At 37.8% G+C, this 9,214-nt stretch overlaps 1 protein-coding gene across 1 annotated transcript in view; it reads right to left on the minus strand.

Annotated features, from left to right (window-relative positions):
- The window catches only part of MLF1 (myeloid leukemia factor 1), a 152,232-nt gene that overhangs the window by 44,872 nt on the left and 98,146 nt on the right, over positions 1 to 9,214 (minus strand). The window lies entirely within an intron of this gene.

Raw genomic sequence — 9,214 nt, forward strand, 5'->3', positions numbered from 1 at the left:
CGACGCGAACCTGCACTAACTGCAGGCAGCTGGTGTTACTTAAGGAGGCATTAGCCCACTACTCCACCAAGGCTCATGCACATCTGTCATTACAAATGCTCATTCAACTTCTTTTATACATTTTCACATTTTAACCACTGTTAGGATGAATGGAGCATCTTCAATATCAAATGACAATGTTAAAACATTGTGGTCAACTTTCTATAATATACTAGAAATTAAAGCATTGCAGTGCACATTTAAAACAATCACTGCCACAATGCAAAACAAACAAATGAAAACAAAACATGGAAGTTTTTGGATGTTGCAATTCTGTCTCTGCCTCTAAATGTTTGCTTTAATTTAATATTATTTCACAACGCTTGCTTATTTCTTAAGAAAATTGTGTCCAAACTGAGTTGTCCTAAAGTAGTAGTGAGTAAAAAGGTTTCACAATGTCATTAGAATGGTTAGTCACTGTTTTCAGGAAATGTCATTAGAAAACAAAATGGAAAATACAAATAAGCAGAAATTGTGTTCTAGTCATTCATAAGGAGCCTAAGCTGCTATTTCAATTTTACTGGAAATCTATTAATTTTTGGCTTTGCAGAAATGAACAAATTTATTTTAGGGGGAAAAAGCCAGTGCTATAATCCTTTCTTAGAATAGCCTGTCCCAGTTTGTACTATTCTTCATGTACTGTATTGTTAGGAATACAGAGGTCTCCTTGTGCTACCAAGGAGTTGCACAGACAAGGAAGGGTACTGAGAGCAGTAAGAGTCACACAGTAACCACAAGAATACACTGAGTTGTGAAAGCAAAAAGTATTTTACTTTTGAGGTGGTATAAAGAACAAAAATGCACGGTCAAAAATAAACAGTCCAGGTCATACACAATAGTAACAGTCCAAGGAATATTCCAAATACAAAGTCTTCTTACTGGTCCAGAGGTCAATACACAGTTCAGGTTTATCACAGTAGTAAACCAACAGTACAGCAAAACAGAGCAATAGTACAGAGAGCAGTGAATTCAGAGAGAGAGAAGCTATGTTCCTAGCTCCCTCTTATGGCCATTACACACCCATTGGCCAAATTAACATCTTAAAGTCACAACATCATAGTTTATATATTTTCAACCCAACTATGTAGGCTATCACCATATGCCTAACATGTATGGTTTGAGTATCCTGCAACACTGGAGAACACAGTTTGGGAAATTCTCTTGTAAAGAGTGAGAGGGGCAAGGGGTGTGTGAATGGAAGATCTGTAACCATTTTCCAGCCTATTTTTGTACTCCCGGATTGCAGTGCCAACTGAACCCACCTCACCCAAACTTTCAAAACATAAGATGCAAAGGGAAAGAAATCTGCCCTTATCCACTTTTGTCATATACCAAGAAACCCTTGATTTACAAACATTTGTTTACTGACAGCTCAAAGTAACAGGACTGTAAAAAGTGACTTATGACCAGTCGTCACATGACAACTATCTCAGCATCCCCCTAGTCATGTGATCAAAATTCAGATGCTTGGCAACCAGCTTGTATTAACTGAATGATGGTTGCAGCATCCTGGGTCATGTAATCATCACCATTTGCAACCTCCCTAGCCAACTTCTGACAAACAAAGTCAACGGGGGACATTCAAATTCAACTGGAAGGACACCTTGTTTACTTGTTTGTCAATTTATATTAGTCATCTGAGTTTTGTTATTTCACTATTAGACTTTCTCAACTAGCACTCACTGGAAGAAGGGACAGTTTGCTTTTTAAACTAAACATGCATACATACTTGTGAGTGTTGTAAGAGCAAAATAATACATCAGTAGCTGCTGTCTCCTCTCTTGACACCCTCACGCTGAGCAAACTGCTTACTGTGCCTCACAAACTGTGTATGTGTTGTCACCAGGTTCTTCTTTCACTCTGCAGAACCTTTTCTGCATTTGGCCCTTCCAAAATTTCATTTGTCTTATCAACAGCACAACACAACCCGTTCATCAGACAAATGTTTTTCACAACTGACTACGATGGCTCATGACAGATTGTTGCTGCCATGTCTGTAAATAAATTGAAATGTCAGAGGCTCAGGTTTGCTACCATCCAGTTTTTAAATAAAAAAGAACATGCCAAGAAGAGCCAAATTAATATTTAGGAGGGCAGAGATGCAAATTTGATGTTGGAAATTGGCAGATTTTTGCTTCCCAGGCAAATGTGAATGTGCATTGTGTTATTGATTGGAAAATTTGCCAACCCATCTTTATTTGCAATGCGAGTCACTGAAATCCTCTTGGGGATGTTTAACAACATTTCATACTAATCCCCTTTCTGCTCCTTTTCAACATTTTTATTTTTATTTTATTTTATTTTAATTCCATTTATATCCCGCCCTTCTCCAAAGACTCAGGGCGGCTTACAAGCTTAGCAATAGCCTTCATTCTTTGTATATGCCTGCTTATTGGGGCTTTCACACACACCCCAAGCAGCATTATTACAAAGTCAGCTTAATTGCCCCCAACAATCTGGGTCCTCATGTTTCTGTGTTGGTGGAAATGAACTTTAGTTGTGCATAGCTTTTTTAAGGTATTTAAAATAACAATTCTTATTTTTATTCAGCGTCTTCTCCATAACGGGAGGCTGAGAAGGAAACTTCTATTGTTCCACTATTGTGTCTCATCTGTCAAATGAGTTGTTATCAGGTTTCCTCCTGCACCAAACTGGACTTCAGCTTTAGTTGGGGGAGTTTAAAGTCTAAGACATCTAAAGGACATCAAGTTGGAAAAAGCAGTCTTAGACTCCTCTAAGTAGCACATATCTAGCCACCTTAATTCTGCCAGATAGGTTAGACTGATTGTTTATGTCTGCCTCAAGATCATCCCAGTATTCTAGAAATATGAAGAAGAGATAGTGGACATAATTTGGTCCAGTAAGATTTCTAACTGAAATTGTCTGTCTGTCTGTCTCTCTATCATATATCGATATATCTATATCTACAGCTACATCTATTTATCTACATATATCATCTACATCTCTCTATCTCTTTATCTACATATATCTATATACCTATATATATCATCTATCTACATTATGGTAAGATAAAGGAGAAAGTCAGCTAATTCTTGGTTGAGAAGAGACAAAGAAGTTCACAGCTCATCAATGTATAACTTTGCAATTGGGTAAAATAAGCAACTATTAGGAACGGAATTGTGATGGCTTATACCAAAGTAACCAAAATGAGTAACCGAAAACTATAATAAAAAGGAAAGAAAGGGTGATAAAGTACAGTAACACCTCGATAAAATAGATATTGGGGGGGGAGAAGAAGAGGGAGAAAGAAGAGACATCTATTTAAACCAGGATGTCATTAAATCAGAAAGAATCTTTTCAACTTGCATAACAAATTTTCCATTTTACACTTCTGTAAAAAATATGCAGCCTAAAATGTCGCACTCTCTAAGGAGATCCTTTTCACTCTAGTCGTTTTGCTGGTTTGATGACTCCCCAATCTTCCCAGCCTTTTTCAGAAAAAAACCTGGTTAAATAAACCTTTTCTTTTATTTGCGGAGGATACCTGTGGCATCCAAAAACTGTTCAATAGAATTGTCCATTAAATCAATATTTTAGTGCAATAGACTGTAAAACCTATAATCCCCCCTCAGTTATGCTGGATCACAATTCCAAGAACCTTCATACAACATACACAACAGATCTGAAATAAGGTAACAAAGACATTTTTTATTACAGCTGTGTTCCTCTATATATTCAAACTGCAACTGTGGGTTTTCTTTCTTTTTGGTTATATCATAACCCTGCGAGTTAAAGAGAGGCCTGGTATTACTTTAAAACCCACAGTTTTAGATATATGATTAAGTTCGGATTTTGCACATGCAAACATAAATGTAGCCCCTACTGTAAATAAACTACTTCCCAAATACAAAATTAATGTACATAGAGTTAGTTATATCTGCATCTGTAAATCAGTTTTACATTAAAACTTCTTTACCCACTTTCTAGTCATGTGCACTTTAACAGACTTACTTAATGGCTGTTCATCTTTGTCTTAAACTGTCCTAACACCCCAACAGGGGAGATGGACAGCATAAAAATTCAATAAATAAATAAAACAAATTTAAAAAATCCAATACTGGATTGAACATGTTTCACTTCTCATCCAAGAAGCTTGTTTGGGAAAGAAGTGAAACTTTTTCTAGAAAGAAACCTAAGAAAGTCCAGTTGTGTTTTGAAAGGTCCCTTTTCAAAAGTGCCCTTGCGTTACTCTTGTAAATGTCTTCAATAATTTCAGAGAGAAGGCATATAAGTCTTAAACATCATGTAGATCTGTGTTTCTCAAATTGGTCACTTAAAGATGTATGGATATCCACTCCCAAAATTTCCAGTCAGTGCTCACTAAACTACCCTGACCTTTCTCATCCAAGCAATTCTAAGATAATGTCTGTTAACTATGGAGTTAAAATATCATGTGCTGTCCTTGAGCCAGTACAAAATAATGCTGGCATAAAATTTGCTATTTCCATTGCAGATCTCTAACATGGCCCCTGTAGCATCTGTTGCAAGTCAGAAGGTGAATGGTGTTCTCCTGATTTGTGTACTATGTCAAATATAACAAGTAGATTATTGGCTTTCTCTTCTGCTGTTTCCTTTCATCCTGTCACTACCAGCAGGGAAAACATTCATCAATCAGGGCACTGCAGAACAAATGGAAAGGAGTCTGTTTCAGAATCTGAAATGGGTTTCTCTTACCTACGGCAACACCTGCGGCCGGCGTCAACTTCCCTCCGTCCAGTGCGCTCCCACAGAGAGGGCCTCCTCAGGGTGCCTCCGATCAAAGAATGTCGATTGGTGGCCCCCAGGGGGAGGGCGTTCTCTGTGGGCGCGCCAGACCTGTGGAACCGCTTGCCGGTTGAGCTCCGGACGGCCCCCGACCTTCGCTCCTTCCGGCGTGATCTCAAAACCTTCCTTTTTGAACAATCCGGCCTGGCCTGATGGGATGGGGTTGGGTTTTATAAATCGGTCTTAACTTTTAATGTGTATTAATTTATTTACGGGCATTGCTGTTTAATTACTTTTTAATTTTTGTATCCTCTTTTTATTATGTATTGCCCTGTTCACCGCCCTGAGTCCTTCGGGAGAAGGGCGGTATACAAATTAAATTAATAATAATAATAATAATAATAATAATAATAATAATAATAATAATAATAATAATAATAAGCCATTTTGTTTTCCCTCCTCCCTCACCCCCTTTGATCACCTCCCAAGTTCAAATTCTGTGAAATAAGGTAGTTGGGGGGCGGGGGGGGAGACGCCAGGACAAAAATAGATGGAGAAAGAGAAGAGGCAGATCTGCCTTGATTGTGCAACCGGTGAAGTTGTACAAAGGAAGAACTGAAACTGGTTATTTCCTAAGCAATCAGCCACCTCCCTTACGTAAGAAACAAAACTTGACTGAAAATGGTGAATTACAAGGAAATTGGCAAATAAGCAGAAGCACATCTCTTTTCTTTCTCAAATAAAATAGCGGAACTCTGCTGTTTTCTCCTCTTCCTTGGTCTCTTAGAGAATAAAATAGGTGATGGGTACGAAGCTCATGAAACCAACTGCTGACGGAGAGGGCAAAAGTTGACAGAGGAATGGCTACATTGAAGCTGGTTAGTGAGGAGAGGGAAAGGCTACATCAAATACACCTCTGACCACCCAACTGGTCATCAGAGTCAAAATTAAACAGGAAATGCGATGTTTACTTAAACTATTAAAACTTATTAAGAAAATAAGCCAATCTCTTTCATGAGTTGAGAATCAGATGAAAGGCTCAGTTGGAGGAAAAAAAATAAAAAAATAGTTCAGGGGCTAGCTAGATTGTCCCATGTCAAGCGGGTGTTCATATATGGTTAAAAGGAAAGTCTTCATACCAGCTTGAGAAAAACACAGGAGAAGCTCCTTTGTTACTGAATTCAGACAAGACAAACCTCAAGCGAAGGAGGGGGGGGGAAAGTGAGCGTTATTGTCTCTTGCAATAGTTCCATCTTCTCTATTGCTTACACAAGGGGAACAGAGACACCCAGTTTGGTGTTGTGCTTAAGGTATCAGCCTAGAAGATTGTGAGTTCTAGTCCCGTTTTAGGCATGAACCCAGCTGGGTGATCTTGGGACAGTCTCTCTTAGCCCTAGGAAGGAAGCAATGGAAAACCACTTTCATAATCTTCTCAAGAAAACTGCAGGGACTTGTCCAGACAATTGCCAAGAGTTAAGAGTCAACAGTGACTTGGTAATCACCAAGTGCTCTGTGTGCTGGAAGGATAAGTTATCAGTTAATTATGCTGCACAGATGTGTATACACGACACAACTAATCTTTCCTGATTCTTCCCGTACTGAATTTGAAAGAATCTTGACACACCAGAATTTTTTTGACTTCTGAAAGTCTAGTTTATCTGATCACTGCAGTAAAGAGGATAATCTTTGTGACTTCCTGTCTCTCACTGATCTTTTATGTTAAAAGATCCTTTGGTCCTTCCCCTTTTCTTTAGTTTCCCCTTATCTTCTTTCTGACTGATACCTTTTTTTAGGGATTTCAAAATCTTAATGAGTCATCCTGAAGTGCTTTTCTTTTAACTTATGAAATTATATAATGACAACATTTTAAAATGTGGTAGGGCTATCAGATTTTCTTTAAATTCTTATGGCTCAACATTATACAATCCTGAATATGTATCTGCTCCAATTATGTACCAATGGATTGTGCCTAATTTTAGATAAATAGGTGTAGTTTGCAAAGTCTGCCCATACTCAGCTAGGTGAAAGCTCCCTATTTAAAAAAATGTTTTCAAAATATTCTCTGTGACACACTATGGAAGCAAAATGTGAACTTCAAAAAAAAAATAGAATAGGAAGAGCATTGGCACCTTTGAACTTTGGTTTTGGAGGACATTCCTAAGAATACTGTAGAAAACAAACCAATGGATCATTGAATAAATCAGTCCAGAGTTCTCATCTGAGGCACATAAGTGTAGTCAAAATGAAAGATCTCTTTAGTTACACCTTATTTTATATTTAAAATATGTCAGCTATCCTCCAAAGATGGATTGATTAATGTCTGTTCTTCTTTAGCAAATTAGATTTTTTTTATTGTGTTTGAAGTCAGTAGAAAGAAAAGCAGGCATCTTGAAAAGAAGTTATGAATGACTTTAAAAGCAGTGAAGAAGACTTTGAAAAAACTTTATTCCACAAAATGTAGTTATGCAATGACAAAGAAGGTATAAAAATGTTGGATTTTGTCTGAATAATTTCTGCAGAATTAGAAAAACATATGTTAGCCATTATGAGGTAAGCTACTTGTCATAATATTGCTAAATATTTTTCTGAGAAGGAAAGAAAGGGAATGAAAAAACAGAATCAAAACTTTCAAGTCTGAGTTAAACTTAATTAAAACATGTAAACAAATACATAAGAGACCATGTGCAAAAATAATCATAAAATACCATAAAATAATTTCCAGAAGCCCAAGCTGCTGATCTTGCATAGGCATTTGTTGATCTATGGAATAGGAAACTATTAAGTGGTCCATTGACCTGATTCATCTTGTTGGTCACGTGAAGCTTGAGATTTCTCCTTGGTTCTCTGGAGATCTCTATTTTGGCAGGAAACAGTCAGAGGGCAAATATGGAAGATCTTCGAGACACATCTGTATCTCTTGCATGGAGTCAATAAAGATTGTCAGTCATCCAGGTAAAGTTGTCATGTCAATTGGACTTCTTTTTTTGTTGGTTCAAAACATTTCACTGCTTATCAAGACTGAAGAAGCTACTTCAGAACCAACAAAAGAAGAAGTCCAGTTGTCATGACTAAACGTCCAGATTCTTGCATGAAGGTAATTGTATCTTCATCCAAGAGGACCCAGCAGACATGTCAAATTTGCAACATCATGTGACATTGCGCAACGTATCAGAGCTTTTTCTCCATTGCCGGCAATGGGGTGGGTGCGGTTTCCTGATGATGCATCCGGCCTGCGGGCCGGCAGTTTGACACCATTGTCAACTGCCCCGGAAAAGTAATTGTTGAAGTGTTCAAAGACCAGCTGTGATGAGACTGTGAGGAAAAAATAGTTACGATGTTTGGCCAAACAGAAAACAGCTTTTGATACAACATATATAATATATACAATACACTATCTGGTCCAATTGTATAGAATCAGTTTCAGTTTAAGAGGCATAGAAATGATGCCATGTCACTTGCTGCTATCCGGATGGAGCTTATTCCGTGATATGGGAATAATGCACAAGTGTCTTGGTACAAAAGGCTCCTAACTTTGCTTCTACACTAATCACTCTGAGCTCCCAATAACTAATCAGGCAAAACATGTTCATGAAAAGGGATAATAGGGTGCAACTCAATTAGGATGTAGCCTCAGTGTAAAATGGCTGTCAATAAGGCAGATTTCATGCTCAAGGTACTTAGTAAAGCAATTGAAAATAAACTGCACAAACAATCTTCTATAAATTTATAGTACATTAGATACTCTAGAGAACTTCAGCTGGGTTTTATTTCAAACAGAATTTTAAATCATCATCATCGTCATCCTTGGGAAGGACTGAATAGGTGCATAAAAATGCCAAATCTAATCTAAATGGTTAGGGGACTAGAGGCTAAAACATATGAAGAACAGTTACAGGAACTGTGCATGACTAGTCTAGCGAAGAGAAGGACCGGGGGAGACATGATACCAGTGTTCCAATATTTGAGGGGCTGTTACAGAGGAGGGGATCAACCTAATTTCCAAAGCACCTGAAGGCCAGACAAGGAATAACAGATGGAAACTGGTCAGGGAGAGATTCAACCTAGAAATAAGGAGAATTTTTCTGACAGTGAGAACAATCAACCAAGGGAACAGATTGCCTTCAGAAATTTGTGGGAGCTTCATCACTGGAAGCTTTCAAGAAGAGACTGGACTGCCATCTGTCAGAAATGGTGTAGGGTCTCCTGCTTGGGGGGGTTGGACTAGATGACCTACAAGGTCCCTCCCAACTCTACTATTCTATTCTATTCTATTCTATTCTATTCTATTCTATTCTATTCTATTCTATTCTATTAATTCTATTCTATTCTATTCTATTAAATATTTTGTTGGCTATGTGCAACACAAATCATAACAATAAACCTGGAGGGAAATAGAAAAGATGAGAGAGAAAAAGGAAGGCATATTTGAAGTTCTAAAGTTTTCCTTGGG

This window comes from Vipera ursinii, assembly GCF_947247035.1.
Source record: "Vipera ursinii genome assembly, chromosome: 5".
In the NCBI taxonomy this organism is placed as follows: Eukaryota; Metazoa; Chordata; class Lepidosauria; order Squamata; family Viperidae; genus Vipera; species Vipera ursinii.